At 50.6% G+C, this 18020-nt stretch overlaps 24 non-coding genes across 24 annotated transcripts; 12 read left to right on the top strand and 12 right to left on the bottom strand.

The window, feature by feature from the left end:
- The first annotated feature begins 204 nt into the window (after positions 1-204).
- On the top strand, positions 205-277 carry TRNAA-AGC (transfer RNA alanine (anticodon AGC)). Its single transcript has one exon. It is a non-coding gene; the product is annotated as a tRNA-Ala (tRNA).
- Positions 278-876: 599 nt separating this feature from the next.
- TRNAR-CCU (transfer RNA arginine (anticodon CCU)) lies at positions 877-949 on the bottom strand. The gene has a single exon. It is a non-coding gene; the product is annotated as a tRNA-Arg (tRNA).
- A 694-nt stretch (positions 950-1643) lies between these two features.
- Positions 1644-1716, top strand: TRNAA-AGC (transfer RNA alanine (anticodon AGC)). The gene has a single exon. It is a non-coding gene; the product is annotated as a tRNA-Ala (tRNA).
- A 600-nt stretch (positions 1717-2316) lies between these two features.
- On the bottom strand, positions 2317-2389 carry TRNAR-CCU (transfer RNA arginine (anticodon CCU)). The gene has a single exon. It is a non-coding gene; the product is annotated as a tRNA-Arg (tRNA).
- Positions 2390-3083: 694 nt separating this feature from the next.
- TRNAA-AGC (transfer RNA alanine (anticodon AGC)) lies at positions 3084-3156 on the top strand. Its single transcript has one exon. It is a non-coding gene; the product is annotated as a tRNA-Ala (tRNA).
- A 600-nt stretch (positions 3157-3756) lies between these two features.
- Positions 3757-3829, bottom strand: TRNAR-CCU (transfer RNA arginine (anticodon CCU)). Its single transcript has one exon. It is a non-coding gene; the product is annotated as a tRNA-Arg (tRNA).
- Positions 3830-4523: 694 nt separating this feature from the next.
- TRNAA-AGC (transfer RNA alanine (anticodon AGC)) lies at positions 4524-4596 on the top strand. The gene has a single exon. It is a non-coding gene; the product is annotated as a tRNA-Ala (tRNA).
- A 600-nt stretch (positions 4597-5196) lies between these two features.
- Positions 5197-5269, bottom strand: TRNAR-CCU (transfer RNA arginine (anticodon CCU)). The gene has a single exon. It is a non-coding gene; the product is annotated as a tRNA-Arg (tRNA).
- Positions 5270-5963: 694 nt separating this feature from the next.
- TRNAA-AGC (transfer RNA alanine (anticodon AGC)) lies at positions 5964-6036 on the top strand. Its single transcript has one exon. It is a non-coding gene; the product is annotated as a tRNA-Ala (tRNA).
- A 600-nt stretch (positions 6037-6636) lies between these two features.
- TRNAR-CCU (transfer RNA arginine (anticodon CCU)) lies at positions 6637-6709 on the bottom strand. The gene has a single exon. It is a non-coding gene; the product is annotated as a tRNA-Arg (tRNA).
- Positions 6710-7403: 694 nt separating this feature from the next.
- TRNAA-AGC (transfer RNA alanine (anticodon AGC)) lies at positions 7404-7476 on the top strand. Its single transcript has one exon. It is a non-coding gene; the product is annotated as a tRNA-Ala (tRNA).
- A 600-nt stretch (positions 7477-8076) lies between these two features.
- Positions 8077-8149, bottom strand: TRNAR-CCU (transfer RNA arginine (anticodon CCU)). Its single transcript has one exon. It is a non-coding gene; the product is annotated as a tRNA-Arg (tRNA).
- Positions 8150-9516: 1367 nt separating this feature from the next.
- TRNAR-CCU (transfer RNA arginine (anticodon CCU)) lies at positions 9517-9589 on the bottom strand. Its single transcript has one exon. It is a non-coding gene; the product is annotated as a tRNA-Arg (tRNA).
- A 694-nt stretch (positions 9590-10283) lies between these two features.
- On the top strand, positions 10284-10356 carry TRNAA-AGC (transfer RNA alanine (anticodon AGC)). Its single transcript has one exon. It is a non-coding gene; the product is annotated as a tRNA-Ala (tRNA).
- Positions 10357-10956: 600 nt separating this feature from the next.
- Positions 10957-11029, bottom strand: TRNAR-CCU (transfer RNA arginine (anticodon CCU)). Its single transcript has one exon. It is a non-coding gene; the product is annotated as a tRNA-Arg (tRNA).
- A 694-nt stretch (positions 11030-11723) lies between these two features.
- TRNAA-AGC (transfer RNA alanine (anticodon AGC)) lies at positions 11724-11796 on the top strand. Its single transcript has one exon. It is a non-coding gene; the product is annotated as a tRNA-Ala (tRNA).
- Positions 11797-12396: 600 nt separating this feature from the next.
- TRNAR-CCU (transfer RNA arginine (anticodon CCU)) lies at positions 12397-12469 on the bottom strand. The gene has a single exon. It is a non-coding gene; the product is annotated as a tRNA-Arg (tRNA).
- Positions 12470-13163: 694 nt separating this feature from the next.
- Positions 13164-13236, top strand: TRNAA-AGC (transfer RNA alanine (anticodon AGC)). The gene has a single exon. It is a non-coding gene; the product is annotated as a tRNA-Ala (tRNA).
- Positions 13237-13836: 600 nt separating this feature from the next.
- TRNAR-CCU (transfer RNA arginine (anticodon CCU)) lies at positions 13837-13909 on the bottom strand. The gene has a single exon. It is a non-coding gene; the product is annotated as a tRNA-Arg (tRNA).
- A 694-nt stretch (positions 13910-14603) lies between these two features.
- TRNAA-AGC (transfer RNA alanine (anticodon AGC)) lies at positions 14604-14676 on the top strand. Its single transcript has one exon. It is a non-coding gene; the product is annotated as a tRNA-Ala (tRNA).
- A 600-nt stretch (positions 14677-15276) lies between these two features.
- Positions 15277-15349, bottom strand: TRNAR-CCU (transfer RNA arginine (anticodon CCU)). Its single transcript has one exon. It is a non-coding gene; the product is annotated as a tRNA-Arg (tRNA).
- Positions 15350-16043: 694 nt separating this feature from the next.
- On the top strand, positions 16044-16116 carry TRNAA-AGC (transfer RNA alanine (anticodon AGC)). Its single transcript has one exon. It is a non-coding gene; the product is annotated as a tRNA-Ala (tRNA).
- Positions 16117-16716: 600 nt separating this feature from the next.
- On the bottom strand, positions 16717-16789 carry TRNAR-CCU (transfer RNA arginine (anticodon CCU)). Its single transcript has one exon. It is a non-coding gene; the product is annotated as a tRNA-Arg (tRNA).
- A 694-nt stretch (positions 16790-17483) lies between these two features.
- TRNAA-AGC (transfer RNA alanine (anticodon AGC)) lies at positions 17484-17556 on the top strand. Its single transcript has one exon. It is a non-coding gene; the product is annotated as a tRNA-Ala (tRNA).
- Positions 17557-18020: the final 464 nt, after the last annotated feature.

Genomic DNA, 18020 nt, shown 5'->3' with positions numbered 1-18020 from the left:
TTGCAATGGATGGCCATCTGCAGCTTTACTTGTAGCTCCACTGAAGGTATTTTGTTTTGGGCAAAGGGGTGAGATTGTGATTTCCTCTGCGGCAGATGAAGAGAAAGGGCTTTATGCACTACAGGTCCCTGGACAGCCAAGCAAGTGTGAGCCGGAGACTGTGCTTCAGCTCTGAAGCAGTGTATCGAGAGCCTTCGAGGAGGAGGGGAATTAGCTCAGATGGTAGAGCGCTCGCTTAGCATGCGAGAGGTAGCGGGATCGATGCCCGCATTCTCCAGCAAGACGCTTTTTCTTCATTTTCACTATTTTATTCAAAACTCGCCATCGTCGCAAATAAAGTCATGTGCTCGCTTCTGTTTTTTTTACTATCATCCTAAAAGTCTTCCGTCCACTTTCTGCTATCCCAAAGAGTCATCCGCGCGAGGGCCGGCAACAGGCGTGATACTGTGCAACAGGCGCATTGCATGGCATTGGTGACATATTCAGGAAATTCCACTTTGATGCCACCCAGGGCTGTTAACCTTTTATTTCATTTCAATACGATGCTTCGAATAATTGGTTCAAAGTGCGCAGCCTTTGCTCTTTTATTTCGTTTTCATCGGAGCAGGTCGGAGCTGGCAGAAGAGTGAGCCCTGTCTGCAGGAGCTCTGATTCCAGAAAGCATATTTTCCCTGTCTTTCTTACCACTCATCTGTGTCTCTTCGCTGACATGAGGCGTTGCTACACTCTGCAGTCTCCCGGCATTTAAAGTCTGCTACCAGCAGAGCACGTTCTGGACTTCACAGCGCCCAGCAAAGTACTAGCCTGCGCCCACCCCCTACTACCGCAAAAACCTTTTGCATGCTTTGGCAGAAGTGTGAACAAAATGCCACGAACCACCCCAGATGGGACTCGAACCCACAATCCCTGGCTTAGGAGGCCAGTGCCTTATCCATTAGGCCACTGGGGCCACTCGACAGAGAAGGGGAAAGTTCTTTCTTTTCCTCTTCTCTCACTGGAGTCACGGGTACTGGCCCACTGAAAAGGGCAAGTTGGCTCACGTCCAAAGCTGCAGTGTCCCAGCACACGCGGGCAAAAGGCACCTGCTTGCACTCGGCTGGACACTTCCGCTTTATGGGACACACGATGGAAAGTGGACTCAATTCCCAGACCTAACTCTTACCTGTTTGGTATTCTGACGCTCGATTGTAAAATATGGCCAGCTGGTAAAAATGACAAAGGGCACTCCAGCGCTGGTCCTTTGGCTGCAGGCGGCGTGTCAGCGGCCTAAAACAGCAAGAAATAGCGAGAGAAATAAAGTGAGAAGCAAGCACCTTTTCAATTGGGCTCTCGGGTCTATGGGACTGGCGTGCAGCCTCTTGATCACAAGCGCAGGTCCAGCGTGAAAGGGCGTGGCAGTGGAGTCACTCTGCTATTAATACCTGGTTGGCCAATCCTCGTTGCAATGGATGGCCATCTGCAGCTTTACTTGTAGCTCCACTGAAGGTATTTTGTTTTGGGCAAAGGGGTGAGATTGTGATTTCCTCTGCGGCAGATGAAGAGAAAGGGCTTTATGCACTACAGGTCCCTGGACAGCCAAGCAAGTGTGAGCCGGAGACTGTGCTTCAGCTCTGAAGCAGTGTATCGAGAGCCTTCGAGGAGGAGGGGAATTAGCTCAGATGGTAGAGCGCTCGCTTAGCATGCGAGAGGTAGCGGGATCGATGCCCGCATTCTCCAGCAAGACGCTTTTACTTCATTTTCACTATTTTATTCAAAACTCGCCAATCGTCGCAAATAAAGTCATGTGCTCGCTTCTGTTTTTTTTACTATCATCCTAAAAGTCTTCCGTCCACTTTCTGCTATCCCAAAGAGTCACCCGCGCGAGGGCCGGCAACAGGCGTGATACTGTGCAACAGGCGCATTGCATGGCATTGGTGACATATTCAGGAAATTCCACTTTGATGCCACCCAGGGCTGTTAACCTTTTATTTCATTTCAATACGATGCTTCGAATAATTGGTTCAAAGTGCGCAGCCTTTGCTCTTTTATTTCGTTTTCATCGGAGCAGGTCGGAGCTGGCAGAAGAGTGAGCCCTGTCTGCAGGAGCTCTGATTCCAGAAAGCATATTTTCCCTGTCTTTCTTACCACTCATCTGTGTCTCTTCGCTGACATGAGGCGTTGCTACACTCTGCAGTCTCCCGGCATTTAAAGTCTGCTACCAGCAGAGCACGTTCTGGACTTCACAGCGCCCAGCAAAGTACTAGCCTGCGCCCACCCCCTACTACCGCAAAAACCTTTTGCATGCTTTGGCAGAAGTGTGAACAAAATGCCACGAACCACCCCAGATGGGACTCGAACCCACAATCCCTGGCTTAGGAGGCCAGTGCCTTATCCATTAGGCCACTGGGGCCACTCGACAGAGAAGGGGAAAGTTCTTTCTTTTCCTCTTCTCTCACTGGAGTCACGGGTACTGGCCCACTGAAAAGGGCAAGTTGGCTCACGTCCAAAGCTGCAGTGTCCCAGCACACGCGGGCAAAAGGCACCTGCTTGCACTCGGCTGGACACTTCCGCTTTATGGGACACACGATGGAAAGTGGACTCAATTCCCAGACCTAACTCTTACCTGTTTGGTATTCTGACGCTCGATTGTAAAATATGGCCAGCTGGTAAAAATGACAAAGGGCACTCCAGCGCTGGTCCTTTGGCTGCAGGCGGCGTGTCAGCGGCCTAAAACAGCAAGAAATAGCGAGAGAAATAAAGTGAGAAGCAAGCACCTTTTCAATTGGGCTCTCGGGTCTATGGGACTGGCGTGCAGCCTCTTGATCACAAGCGCAGGTCCAGCGTGAAAGGGCGTGGCAGTGGAGTCACTCTGCTATTAATACCTGGTTGGCCAATCCTCGTTGCAATGGATGGCCATCTGCAGCTTTACTTGTAGCTCCACTGAAGGTATTTTGTTTTGGGCAAAGGGGTGAGATTGTGATTTCCTCTGCGGCAGATGAAGAGAAAGGGCTTTATGCACTACAGGTCCCTGGACAGCCAAGCAAGTGTGAGCCGGAGATTGTGCTTCAGCTCTGAAGCAGTGTATCGAGAGCCTTCGAGGAGGAGGGGAATTAGCTCAGATGGTAGAGCGCTCGCTTAGCATGCGAGAGGTAGCGGGATCGATGCCCGCATTCTCCAGCAAGACGCTTTTTCTTCATTTTCACTATTTTATTCAAAACTCGCCAATCGTCGCAAATAAAGTCATGTGCTCGCTTCTGTTTTTTTTACTATCATCCTAAAAGTCTTCCGTCCACTTTCTGCTATCCCAAAGAGTCACCCGCGCGAGGGCCGGCAACAGGCGTGATACTGTGCAACAGGCGCATTGCATGGCATTGGTGACATATTCAGGAAATTCCACTTTGATGCCACCCAGGGCTGTTAACCTTTTATTTCATTTCAATACGATGCTTCGAATAATTGGTTCAAAGTGCGCAGCCTTTGCTCTTTTATTTCGTTTTCATCGGAGCAGGTCGGAGCTGGCAGAAGAGTGAGCCCTGTCTGCAGGAGCTCTGATTCCAGAAAGCATATTTTCCCTGTCTTTCTTACCACTCATCTGTGTCTCTTCGCTGACATGAGGCGTTGCTACACTCTGCAGTCTCCCGGCATTTAAAGTCTGCTACCAGCAGAGCACGTTCTGGACTTCACAGCGCCCAGCAAAGTACTAGCCTGCGCCCACCCCCTACTACCTCAAAAACCTTTTGCATGCTTTGGCAGAAGTGTGAACAAAATGCCACGAACCACCCCAGATGGGACTCGAACCCACAATCCCTGGCTTAGGAGGCCAGTGCCTTATCCATTAGGCCACTGGGGCAACTCGACAGAGAAGGGGAAAGTTCTTTCTTTTCCTCTTCTCTCACTGGAGTCACGGGTACTGGCCCACTGAAAAGGGCAAGTTGGCTCACGTCCAAAGCTGCAGTGTCCCAGCACACGCGGGCAAAAGGCACCTGCTTGCACTCGGCTGGACACTTCCGCTTTATGGGACACACGATGGAAAGTGGACTCAATTCCCAGACCTAACTCTTACCTGTTTGGTATTCTGACGCTCGATTGTAAAATATGGCCAGCTGGTAAAAATGACAAAGGGCACTCCAGCGCTGGTCCTTTGGCTGCAGGCGGCGTGTCAGCGGCCTAAAACAGCAAGAAATAGCGAGAGAAATAAAGTGAGAAGCAAGCACCTTTTCAATTGGGCTCTCGGGTCTATGGGACTGGCGTGCAGCCTCTTGATCACAAGCGCAGGTCCAGCGTGAAAGGGCGTGGGAGTGGAGTCACTCTGCTATTAATACCTGGTTGGCCAATCCTCGTTGCAATGGATGGCCATCTGCAGCTTTACTTGTAGCTCCACTGAAGGTATTTTGTTTTGGGCAAAGGGGTGAGATTGTGATTTCCTCTGCGGCAGATGAAGAGAAAGGGCTTTATGCACTACAGGTCCCTGGACAGCCAAGCAAGTGTGAGCCGGAGACTGTGCTTCAGCTCTGAAGCAGTGTATCGAGAGCCTTCGAGGAGGAGGGGAATTAGCTCAGATGGTAGAGCGCTCGCTTAGCATGCGAGAGGTAGCGGGATCGATGCCCGCATTCTCCAGCAAGACGCTTTTTCTTCATTTTCACTATTTTATTCAAAACTCGCCAATCGTCGCAAATAAAGTCATGTGCTCGCTTCTGTTTTTTTTACTATCATCCTAAAAGTCTTCCGTCCACTTTCTGCTATCCCAAAGAGTCATCCGCGCGAGGGCCGGCAACAGGCGTGATACTGTGCAACAGGCGCATTGCATGGCATTGGTGACATATTCAGGAAATTCCACTTTGATGCCACCCAGGGCTGTTAACCTTTTATTTCATTTCAATACGATGCTTCGAATAATTGGTTCAAAGTGCGCAGCCTTTGCTCTTTTATTTCGTTTTCATCGGAGCAGGTCGGAGCTGGCAGAAGAGTGAGCCCTGTCTGCAGGAGCTCTGATTCCAGAAAGCATATTTTCCCTGTCTTTCTTACCACTCATCTGTGTCTCTTCGCTGACATGAGGCGTTGCTACACTCTGCAGTCTCCCGGCATTTAAAGTCTGCTACCAGCAGAGCACGTTCTGGACTTCACAGCGCCCAGCAAAGTACTAGCCTGCGCCCACCCCCTACTACCGCAAAAACCTTTTGCATGCTTTGGCAGAAGTGTGAACAAAATGCCACGAACCACCCCAGATGGGACTCGAACCCACAATCCCTGGCTTAGGAGGCCAGTGCCTTATCCATTAGGCCACTGGGGCCACTCGACAGAGAAGGGGAAAGTTCTTTCTTTTCCTCTTCTCTCACTGGAGTCACGGGTACTGGCCCACTGAAAAGGGCAAGTTGGCTCACGTCCAAAGCTGCAGTGTCCCAGCACACGCGGGCAAAAGGCACCTGCTTGCACTCGGCTGGACACTTCCGCTTTATGGGACACACGATGGAAAGTGGACTCAATTCCCAGACCTAACTCTTACCTGTTTGGTATTCTGACGCTCGATTGTAAAATATGGCCAGCTGGTAAAAATGACAAAGGGCACTCCAGCGCTGGTCCTTTGGCTGCAGGCGGCGTGTCAGCGGCCTAAAACAGCAAGAAATAGCGAGAGAAATAAAGTGAGAAGCAAGCACCTTTTCAATTGGGCTCTCGGGTCTATGGGACTGGCGTGCAGCCTCTTGATCACAAGCGCAGGTCCAGCGTGAAAGGGCGTGGCAGTGGAGTCACTCTGCTATTAATACCTGGTTGGCCAATCCTCGTTGCAATGGATGGCCATCTGCAGCTTTACTTGTAGCTCCACTGAAGGTATTTTGTTTTGGGCAAAGGGGTGAGATTGTGATTTCCTCTGCGGCAGATGAAGAGAAAGGGCTTTATGCACTACAGGTCCCTGGACAGCCAAGCAAGTGTGAGCCGGAGATTGTGCTTCAGCTCTGAAGCAGTGTATCGAGAGCCTTCGAGGAGGAGGGGAATTAGCTCAGATGGTAGAGCGCTCGCTTAGCATGCGAGAGGTAGCGGGATCGATGCCCGCATTCTCCAGCAAGACGCTTTTTCTTCATTTTCACTATTTTATTCAAAACTCGCCAATCGTCGCAAATAAAGTCATGTGCTCGCTTCTGTTTTTTTTACTATCATCCTAAAAGTCTTCCGTCCACTTTCTGCTATCCCAAAGAGTCACCCGCGCGAGGGCCGGCAACAGGCGTGATACTGTGCAACAGGCGCATTGCATGGCATTGGTGACATATTCAGGAAATTCCACTTTGATGCCACCCAGGGCTGTTAACCTTTTATTTCATTTCAATACGATGCTTCGAATAATTGGTTCAAAGTGCGCAGCCTTTGCTCTTTTATTTCGTTTTCATCGGAGCAGGTCGGAGCTGGCAGAAGAGTGAGCCCTGTCTGCAGGAGCTCTGATTCCAGAAAGCATATTTTCCCTGTCTTTCTTACCACTCATCTGTGTCTCTTCGCTGACATGAGGCGTTGCTACACTCTGCAGTCTCCCGGCATTTAAAGTCTGCTACCAGCAGAGCACGTTCTGGACTTCACAGCGCCCAGCAAAGTACTAGCCTGCGCCCACCCCCTACTACCGCAAAAACCTTTTGCATGCTTTGGCAGAAGTGTGAACAAAATGCCACGAACCACCCCAGATGGGACTCGAACCCACAATCCCTGGCTTAGGAGGCCAGTGCCTTATCCATTAGGCCACTGGGGCAACTCGACAGAGAAGGGGAAAGTTCTTTCTTTTCCTCTTCTCTCACTGGAGTCACGGGTACTGGCCCACTGAAAAGGGCAAGTTGGCTCACGTCCAAAGCTGCAGTGTCCCAGCACACGCGGGCAAAAGGCACCTGCTTGCACTCGGCTGGACACTTCCGCTTTATGGGACACACGATGGAAAGTGGACTCAATTCCCAGACCTAACTCTTACCTGTTTGGTATTCTGACGCTCGATTGTAAAATATGGCCAGCTGGTAAAAATGACAAAGGGCACTCCAGCGCTGGTCCTTTGGCTGCAGGCGGCGTGTCAGCGGCCTAAAACAGCAAGAAATAGCGAGAGAAATAAAGTGAGAAGCAAGCACCTTTTCAATTGGGCTCTCGGGTCTATGGGACTGGCGTGCAGCCTCTTGATCACAAGCGCAGGTCCAGCGTGAAAGGGCGTGGGAGTGGAGTCACTCTGCTATTAATACCTGGTTGGCCAATCCTCGTTGCAATGGATGGCCATCTGCAGCTTTACTTGTAGCTCCACTGAAGGTATTTTGTTTTGGGCAAAGGGGTGAGATTGTGATTTCCTCTGCGGCAGATGAAGAGAAAGGGCTTTATGCACTACAGGTCCCTGGACAGCCAAGCAAGTGTGAGCCGGAGACTGTGCTTCAGCTCTGAAGCAGTGTATCGAGAGCCTTCGAGGAGGAGGGGAATTAGCTCAGATGGTAGAGCGCTCGCTTAGCATGCGAGAGGTAGCGGGATCGATGCCCGCATTCTCCAGCAAGACGCTTTTTCTTCATTTTCACTATTTTATTCAAAACTCGCCAATCGTCGCAAATAAAGTCATGTGCTCGCTTCTGTTTTTTTTACTATCATCCTAAAAGTCTTCCGTCCACTTTCTGCTATCCCAAAGAGTCATCCGCGCGAGGGCCGGCAACAGGCGTGATACTGTGCAACAGGCGCATTGCATGGCATTGGTGACATATTCAGGAAATTCCACTTTGATGCCACCCAGGGCTGTTAACCTTTTATTTCATTTCAATACGATGCTTCGAATAATTGGTTCAAAGTGCGCAGCCTTTGCTCTTTTATTTCGTTTTCATCGGAGCAGGTCGGAGCTGGCAGAAGAGTGAGCCCTGTCTGCAGGAGCTCTGATTCCAGAAAGCATATTTTCCCTGTCTTTCTTACCACTCATCTGTGTCTCTTCGCTGACATGAGGCGTTGCTACACTCTGCAGTCTCCCGGCATTTAAAGTCTGCTACCAGCAGAGCACGTTCTGGACTTCACAGCGCCCAGCAAAGTACTAGCCTGCGCCCACCCCCTACTACCGCAAAAACCTTTTGCATGCTTTGGCAGAAGTGTGAACAAAATGCCACGAACCACCCCAGATGGGACTCGAACCCACAATCCCTGGCTTAGGAGGCCAGTGCCTTATCCATTAGGCCACTGGGGCAACTCGACAGAGAAAGGGAAAGTTCTTTCTTTTCCTCTTCTCTCACTGGAGTCACGGGTACTGGCCCACTGAAAAGGGCAAGTTGGCTCACGTCCAAAGCTGCAGTGTCCCAGCACACGCGGGCAAAAGGCACCTGCTTGCACTCGGCTGGACACTTCCGCTTTATGGGACACACGATGGAAAGTGGACTCAATTCCCAGACCTAACTCTTACCTGTTTGGTATTCTGACGCTCGATTGTAAAATATGGCCAGCTGGTAAAAATGACAAAGGGCACTCCAGCGCTGGTCCTTTGGCTGCAGGCGGCGTGTCAGCGGCCTAAAACAGCAAGAAATAGCGAGAGAAATAAAGTGAGAAGCAAGCACCTTTTCAATTGGGCTCTCGGGTCTATGGGACTGGCGTGCAGCCTCTTGATCACAAGCGCAGGTCCAGCGTGAAAGGGCGTGGCAGTGGAGTCACTCTGCTATTAATACCTGGTTGGCCAATCCTCGTTGCAATGGATGGCCATCTGCAGCTTTACTTGTAGCTCCACTGAAGGTATTTTGTTTTGGGCAAAGGGGTGAGATTGTGAATTCCTCTGCGGCAGATGAAGAGAAAGGGCTTTATGCACTACAGGTCCCTGGACAGCCAAGCAAGTGTGAGCCGGAGACTGTGCTTCAGCTCTGAAGCAGTGTATCGAGAGCCTTCGAGGAGGAGGGCAATTAGCTCAGATGGTAGAGCGCTCGCTTAGCATGCGAGAGGTAGCGGGATCGATGCCCGCATTCTCCAGCAAGACGCTTTTTCTTCATTTTCACTATTTTATTCAAAACTCGCCAATCGTCGCAAATAAAGTCATGTGCTCGCTTCTGTTTTTTTTACTATCATCCTAAAAGTCTTCCGTCCACTTTCTGCTATCCCAAAGAGTCATCCGCGCGAGGGCCGGCAACAGGCGTGATACTGTGCAACAGGCGCATTGCATGGCATTGGTGACATATTCAGGAAATTCCACTTTGATGCCACCCAGGGCTGTTAACCTTTTATTTCATTTCAATACGATGCTTCGAATAATTGGTTCAAAGTGCGCAGCCTTTGCTCTTTTATTTCGTTTTCATCGGAGCAGGTCGGAGCTGGCAGAAGAGTGAGCCCTGTCTGCAGGAGCTCTGATTCCAGAAAGCATATTTTCCCTGTCTTTCTTACCACTCATCTGTGTCTCTTCGCTGACATGAGGGGTTGCTACACTCTGCAGTCTCCCGGCATTTAAAGTCTGCTACCAGCAGAGCACGTTCTGGACTTCACAGCGCCCAGCAAAGTACTAGCCTGCGCCCACCCCCTACTACCGCAAAAACCTTTTGCATGCTTTGGCAGAAGTGTGAACAAAATGCCACGAACCACCCCAGATGGGACTCGAACCCACAATCCCTGGCTTAGGAGGCCAGTGCCTTATCCATTAGGCCACTGGGGCCACTCGACAGAGAAGGGGAAAGTTCTTTCTTTTCCTCTTCTCTCACTGGAGTCACGGGTACTGGCCCACTGAAAAGGGCAAGTTGGCTCACGTCCAAAGCTGCAGTGTCCCAGCACACGCGGGCAAAAGGCACCTGCTTGCACTCGGCTGGACACTTCCGCTTTATGGGACACACGATGGAAAGTGGACTCAATTCCCAGACCTAACTCTTACCTGTTTGGTATTCTGACGCTCGATTGTAAAATATGGCCAGCTGGTAAAAATGACAAAGGGCACTCCAGCGCTGGTCCTTTGGCTGCAGGCGGCGTGTCAGCGGCCTAAAACAGCAAGAAATAGCGAGAGAAATAAAGTGAGAAGCAAGCACCTTTTCAATTGGGCTCTCGGGTCTATGGGACTGGCGTGCAGCCTCTTGATCACAAGCGCAGGTCCAGCGTGAAAGGGCGTGGCAGTGGAGTCACTCTGCTATTAATACCTGGTTGGCCAATCCTCGTTGCAATGGATGGCCATCTGCAGCTTTACTTGTAGCTCCACTGAAGGTATTTTGTTTTGGGCAAAGGGGTGAGATTGTGATTTCCTCTGCGGCAGATGAAGAGAAAGGGCTTTATGCACTACAGGTCCCTGGACAGCCAAGCAAGTGTGAGCCGGAGACTGTGCTTCAGCTCTGAAGCAGTGTATCGAGAGCCTTCGAGGAGGAGGGGAATTAGCTCAGATGGTAGAGCGCTCGCTTAGCATGCGAGAGGTAGCGGGATCGATGCCCGCATTCTCCAGCAAGACGCTTTTACTTCATTTTCACTATTTTATTCAAAACTCGCCAATCGTCGCAAATAAAGTCATGTGCTCGCTTCTGTTTTTTTTACTATCATCCTAAAAGTCTTCCGTCCACTTTCTGCTATCCCAAAGAGTCATCCGCGCGAGGGCCGGCAACAGGCGTGATACTGTGCAACAGGCGCATTGCATGGCATTGGTGACATATTCAGGAAATTCCACTTTGATGCCACCCAGGGCTGTTAACCTTTTATTTCATTTCAATACGATGCTTCGAATAATTGGTTCAAAGTGCGCAGCCTTTGCTCTTTTATTTCGTTTTCATCGGAGCAGGTCGGAGCTGGCAGAAGAGTGAGCCCTGTCTGCAGGAGCTCTGATTCCAGAAAGCATATTTTCCCTGTCTTTCTTACCACTCATCTGTGTCTCTTCGCTGACATGAGGCGTTGCTACACTCTGCAGTCTCCCGGCATTTAAAGTCTGCTACCAGCAGAGCACGTTCTGGACTTCACAGCGCCCAGCAAAGTACTAGCCTGCGCCCACCCCCTACTACCGCAAAAACCTTTTGCATGCTTTGGCAGAAGTGTGAACAAAATGCCACGAACCACCCCAGATGGGACTCGAACCCACAATCCCTGGCTTAGGAGGCCAGTGCCTTATCCATTAGGCCACTGGGGCCACTCGACAGAGAAGGGGAAAGTTCTTTCTTTTCCTCTTCTCTCACTGGAGTCACGGGTACTGGCCCACTGAAAAGGGCAAGTTGGCTCACGTCCAAAGCTGCAGTGTCCCAGCACACGCGGGCAAAAGGCACCTGCTTGCACTCGGCTGGACACTTCCGCTTTATGGGACACACGATGGAAAGTGGACTCAATTCCCAGACCTAACTCTTACCTGTTTGGTATTCTGACGCTCGATTGTAAAATATGGCCAGCTGGTAAAAATGACAAAGGGCACTCCAGCGCTGGTCCTTTGGCTGCAGGCGGCGTGTCAGCGGCCTAAAACAGCAAGAAATAGCGAGAGAAATAAAGTGAGAAGCAAGCACCTTTTCAATTGGGCTCTCGGGTCTATGGGACTGGCGTGCAGCCTCTTGATCACAAGCGCAGGTCCAGCGTGAAAGGGCGTGGCAGTGGAGTCACTCTGCTATTAATACCTGGTTGGCCAATCCTCGTTGCAATGGATGGCCATCTGCAGCTTTACTTGTAGCTCCACTGAAGGTATTTTGTTTTGGGCAAAGGGGTGAGATTGTGATTTCCTCTGCGGCAGATGAAGAGAAAGGGCTTTATGCACTACAGGTCCCTGGACAGCCAAGCAAGTGTGAGCCGGAGACTGTGCTTCAGCTCTGAAGCAGTGTATCGAGAGCCTTCGAGGAGGAGGGGAATTAGCTCAGATGGTAGAGCGCTCGCTTAGCATGCGAGAGGTAGCGGGATCGATGCCCGCATTCTCCAGCAAGACGCTTTTTCTTCATTTTCACTATTTTATTCAAAACTCGCCAATCGTCGCAAATAAAGTCATGTGCTCGCTTCTGTTTTTTTTACTATCATCCTAAAAGTCTTCCGTCCACTTTCTGCTATCCCAAAGAGTCATCCGCGCGAGGGCCGGCAACAGGCGTGATACTGTGCAACAGGCGCATTGCATGGCATTGGTGACATATTCAGGAAATTCCACTTTGATGCCACCCAGGGCTGTTAACCTTTTATTTCATTTCAATACGATGCTTCGAATAATTGGTTCAAAGTGCGCAGCCTTTGCTCTTTTATTTCGTTTTCATCGGAGCAGGTCGGAGCTGGCAGAAGAGTGAGCCCTGTCTGCAGGAGCTCTGATTCCAGAAAGCATATTTTCCCTGTCTTTCTTACCACTCATCTGTGTCTCTTCGCTGACATGAGGCGTTGCTACACTCTGCAGTCTCCCGGCATTTAAAGTCTGCTACCAGCAGAGCACGTTCTGGACTTCACAGCGCCCAGCAAAGTACTAGCCTGCGCCCACCCCCTACTACCGCAAAAACCTTTTGCATGCTTTGGCAGAAGTGTGAACAAAATGCCACGAACCACCCCAGATGGGACTCGAACCCACAATCCCTGGCTTAGGAGGCCAGTGCCTTATCCATTAGGCCACTGGGGCCACTCGACAGAGAAGGGGAAAGTTCTTTCTTTTCCTCTTCTCTCACTGGAGTCACGGGTACTGGCCCACTGAAAAGGGCAAGTTGGCTCACGTCCAAAGCTGCAGTGTCCCAGCACACGCGGGCAAAAGGCACCTGCTTGCACTCGGCTGGACACTTCCGCTTTATGGGACACACGATGGAAAGTGGACTCAATTCCCAGACCTAACTCTTACCTGTTTGGTATTCTGACGCTCGATTGTAAAATATGGCCAGCTGGTAAAAATGACAAAGGGCACTCCAGCGCTGGTCCTTTGGCTGCAGGCGGCGTGTCAGCGGCCTAAAACAGCAAGAAATAGCGAGAGAAATAAAGTGAGAAGCAAGCACCTTTTCAATTGGGCTCTCGGGTCTATGGGACTGGCGTGCAGCCTCTTGATCACAAGCGCAGGTCCAGCGTGAAAGGGCGTGGCAGTGGAGTCACTCTGCTATTAATACCTGGTTGGCCAATCCTCGTTGCAATGGATGGCCATCTGCAGCTTTACTTGTAGCTCCACTGAAGGTATTTTGTTTTGGGCAAAGGGGTGAGATTGTGATTTCCTCTGCGGCAGATGAAGAGAAAGGGCTTTATGCACTACAGGTCCCTGGACAGCCAAGCAAGTGTGAGCCGGAGACTGTGCTTCAGCTCTGAAGCAGTGTATCGAGAGCCTTCGAGGAGGAGGGGAATTAGCTCAGATGGTAGAGCGCTCGCTTAGCATGCGAGAGGTAGCGGGATCGATGCCCGCATTCTCCAGCAAGACGCTTTTACTTCATTTTCACTATTTTATTCAAAACTCGCCAATCGTCGCAAATAAAGTCATGTGCTCGCTTCTGTTTTTTTTACTATCATCCTAAAAGTCTTCCGTCCACTTTCTGCTATCCCAAAGAGTCATCCGCGCGAGGGCCGGCAACAGGCGTGATACTGTGCAACAGGCGCATTGCATGGCATTGGTGACATATTCAGGAAATTCCACTTTGATGCCACCCAGGGCTGTTAACCTTTTATTTCATTTCAATACGATGCTTCGAATAATTGGTTCAAAGTGCGCAGCCTTTGCTCTTTTATTTCGTTTTCATCGGAGCAGGTCGGAGCTGGCAGAAGAGTGAGCCCTGTCTGCAGGAGCTCTGATTCCAGAAAGCATATTTTCCCTGTCTTTCTTACCACTCATCTGTGTCTCTTCGCTGACATGAGGCGTTGCTACACTCTGCAGTCTCCCGGCATTTAAAGTCTGCTACCAGCAGAGCACGTTCTGGACTTCACAGCGCCCAGCAAAGTACTAGCCTGCGCCCACCCCCTACTACCGCAAAAACCTTTTGCATGCTTTGGCAGAAGTGTGAACAAAATGCCACGAACCACCCCAGATGGGACTCGAACCCACAATCCCTGGCTTAGGAGGCCAGTGCCTTATCCATTAGGCCACTGGGGCCACTCGACAGAGAAGGGGAAAGTTCTTTCTTTTCCTCTTCTCTCACTGGAGTCACGGGTACTGGCCCACTGAAAAGGGCAAGTTGGCTCACGTCCAAAGCTGCAGTGTCCCAGCACACGCGGGCAAAAGGCACCTGCTTGCACTCGGCTGGACACTTCCGCTTTATGGGACACACGATGGAAAGTGGACTCAATTCCCAGACCTAACTCTTACCTGTTTGGTATTCTGACGCTCGATTGTAAAATATGGCCAGCTGGTAAAAATGACAAAGGGCACTCCAGCGCTGGTCCTTTGGCTGCAGGCGGCGTGTCAGCGGCCTAAAACAGCAAGAAATAGCGAGAGAAATAAAGTGAGAAGCAAGCACCTTTTCAATTGGGCTCTCGGGTCTATGGGACTGGCGTGCAGCCTCTTGATCACAAGCGCAGGTCCAGCGTGAAAGGGCGTGGCAGTGGAGTCACTCTGCTATTAATACCTGGTTGGCCAATCCTCGTTGCAATGGATGGCCATCTGCAGCTTTACTTGTAGCTCCACTGAAGGTATTTTGTTTTGGGCAAAGGGGTGAGATTGTGATTTCCTCTGCGGCAGATGAAGAGAAAGGGCTTTATGCACTACAGGTCCCTGGACAGCCAAGCAAGTGTGAGCCGGAGACTGTGCTTCAGCTCTGAAGCAGTGTATCGAGAGCCTTCGAGGAGGAGGGGAATTAGCTCAGATGGTAGAGCGCTCGCTTAGCATGCGAGAGGTAGCGGGATCGATGCCCGCATTCTCCAGCAAGACGCTTTTACTTCATTTTCACTATTTTATTCAAAACTCGCCAATCGTCGCAAATAAAGTCATGTGCTCGCTTCTGTTTTTTTTACTATCATCCTAAAAGTCTTCCGTCCACTTTCTGCTATCCCAAAGAGTCATCCGCGCGAGGGCCGGCAACAGGCGTGATACTGTGCAACAGGCGCATTGCATGGCATTGGTGACATATTCAGGAAATTCCACTTTGATGCCACCCAGGGCTGTTAACCTTTTATTTCATTTCAATACGATGCTTCGAATAATTGGTTCAAAGTGCGCAGCCTTTGCTCTTTTATTTCGTTTTCATCGGAGCAGGTCGGAGCTGGCAGAAGAGTGAGCCCTGTCTGCAGGAGCTCTGATTCCAGAAAGCATATTTTCCCTGTCTTTCTTACCACTCATCTGTGTCTCTTCGCTGACATGAGGCGTTGCTACACTCTGCAGTCTCCCGGCATTTAAAGTCTGCTACCAGCAGAGCACGTTCTGGACTTCACAGCGCCCAGCAAAGTACTAGCCTGCGCCCACCCCCTACTACCGCAAAAACCTTTTGCATGCTTTGGCAGAAGTGTGAACAAAATGCCACGAACCACCCCAGATGGGACTCGAACCCACAATCCCTGGCTTAGGAGGCCAGTGCCTTATCCATTAGGCCACTGGGGCCACTTGACAGAGAAGGGGAAAGTTCTTTCTTTTCCTCTTCTCTCACTGGAGTCACGGGTACTGGCCCACTGAAAAGGGCAAGTTGGCTCACGTCCAAAGCTGCAGTGTCCCAGCACACGCGGGCAAAAGGCACCTGCTTGCACTCGGCTGGACACTTCCGCTTTATGGGACACACGATGGAAAGTGGACTCAATTCCCAGACCTAACTCTTACCTGTTTGGTATTCTGACGCTCGATTGTAAAATATGGCCAGCTGGTAAAAATGACAAAGGGCACTCCAGCGCTGGTCCTTTGGCTGCAGGCGGCGTGTCAGCGGCCTAAAACAGCAAGAAATAGCGAGAGAAATAAAGTGAGAAGCAAGCACCTTTTCAATTGGGCTCTCGGGTCTATGGGACTGGCGTGCAGCCTCTTGATCACAAGCGCAGGTCCAGCGTGAAAGGGCGTGGCAGTGGAGTCACTCTGCTATTAATACCTGGTTGGCCAATCCTCGTTGCAATGGATGGCCATCTGCAGCTTTACTTGTAGCTCCACTGAAGGTATTTTGTTTTGGGCAAAGGGGTGAGATTGTGATTTCCTCTGCCGCAGATGAAGAGAAAGGGCTTTATGCACTACAGGTCCCTGGACAGCCAAGCAAGTGTGAGCCGGAGATTGTGCTTCAGCTCTGAAGCAGTGTATCGAGAGCCTTCGAGGAGGAGGGGAATTAGCTCAGATGGTAGAGCGCTCGCTTAGCATGCGAGAGGTAGCGGGATCGATGCCCGCATTCTCCAGCAAGACGCTTTTTCTTCATTTTCACTATTTTATTCAAAACTCGCCAATCGTCGCAAATAAAGTCATGTGCTCGCTTCTGTTTTTTTTACTATCATCCTAAAAGTCTTCCGTCCACTTTCTGCTATCCCAAAGAGTCACCCGCGCGAGGGCCGGCAACAGGCGTGATACTGTGCAACAGGCGCATTGCATGGCATTGGTGACATATTCAGGAAATTCCACTTTGATGCCACCCAGGGCTGTTAACCTTTTATTTCATTTCAATACGATGCTTCGAATAATTGGTTCAAAGTGCGCAGCCTTTGCTCTTTTATTTCGTTTTCATCGGAGCAGGTCGGAGCTGGCAGAAGAGTGAGCCCTGTCTGCAGGAGCTCTGATTCCAGAAAGCATATTTTCCCTGTCTTTCTTACCACTCATCTGTGTCTCTTCGCTGACATGAGGCGTTGCTACACTCTGCAGTCTCCCGGCATTTAAAGTCTGCTACCAGCAGAGCACGTTCTGGACTTCACAGCGCCCAGCAAAGTACTAGCCTGCGCCCACCCCCTACTACCACAAAAACCTTTTGCATGCTTTGGCAGAAGTGTGAACAAAATGCCACGAACCACCCCAGATGGGACTCGAACCCACAATCCCTGGCTTAGGAGGCCAGTGCCTTATCCATTAGGCCACTGGGGCCACTCGACAGAGAAGGGGAAAGTTCTTTCTTTTCCTCTTCTCTCACTGGAGTCACGGGTACTGGCCCACTGAAAAGGGCAAGTTGGCTCACGTCCAAAGCTGCAGTGTCCCAGCACACGCGGGCAAAAGGCACCTGCTTGCACTCGGCTGGACACTTCCGCTTTATGGGACACACGATGGAAAGTGGACTCAATTCCCAGACCTAACTCTTACCTGTTTGGTATTCTGACGCTCGATTGTAAAATATGGCCAGCTGGTAAAAATGACAAAGGGCACTCCAGCGCTGGTCCTTTGGCTGCAGGCGGCGTGTCAGCGGCCTAAAACAGCAAGAAATAGCGAGAGAAATAAAGTGAGAAGCAAGCACCTTTTCAATTGGGCTCTCGGGTCTATGGGACTGGCGTGCAGCCTCTTGATCACAAGCGCAGGTCCAGCGTGAAAGGGCGTGGCAGTGGAGTCACTCTGCTATTAATACCTGGTTGGCCAATCCTCGTTGCAATGGATGGCCATCTGCAGCTTTACTTGTAGCTCCACTGAAGGTATTTTGTTTTGGGCAAAGGGGTGAGATTGTGATTTCCTCTGCGGCAGATGAAGAGAAAGGGCTTTATGCACTACAGGTCCCTGGACAGCCAAGCAAGTGTGAGCCGGAGACTGTGCTTCAGCTCTGAAGCAGTGTATCGAGAGCCTTCGAGGAGGAGGGGAATTAGCTCAGATGGTAGAGCGCTCGCTTAGCATGCGAGAGGTAGCGGGATCGATGCCCGCATTCTCCAGCAAGACGCTTTTACTTCATTTTCACTATTTTATTCAAAACTCGCCAATCGTCGCAAATAAAGTCATGTGCTCGCTTCTGTTTTTTTTACTATCATCCTAAAAGTCTTCCGTCCACTTTCTGCTATCCCAAAGAGTCATCCGCGCGAGGGCCGGCAACAGGCGTGATACTGTGCAACAGGCGCATTGCATGGCATTGGTGACATATTCAGGAAATTCCACTTTGATGCCACCCAGGGCTGTTAACCTTTTATTTCATTTCAATACGATGCTTCGAATAATTGGTTCAAAGTGCGCAGCCTTTGCTCTTTTATTTCGTTTTCATCGGAGCAGGTCGGAGCTGGCAGAAGAGTGAGCCCTGTCTGCAGGAGCTCTGATTCCAGAAAGCATATTTTCCCTGTCTTTCTTACCACTCATCTGTGTCTCTTCGCTGACATGAGGCGTTGCTACACTCTGCAGTCTCCCG

This window comes from Ambystoma mexicanum, chromosome 5q, assembly GCF_040938575.1.
Source record: "Ambystoma mexicanum isolate Mex_15411 chromosome 5q, UKY_AmexF1_1, whole genome shotgun sequence".
Taxonomy (NCBI): Eukaryota; Metazoa; Chordata; class Amphibia; order Caudata; family Ambystomatidae; genus Ambystoma; species Ambystoma mexicanum.
This window is presented reverse-complemented; position numbering and strand designations above follow the sequence as displayed.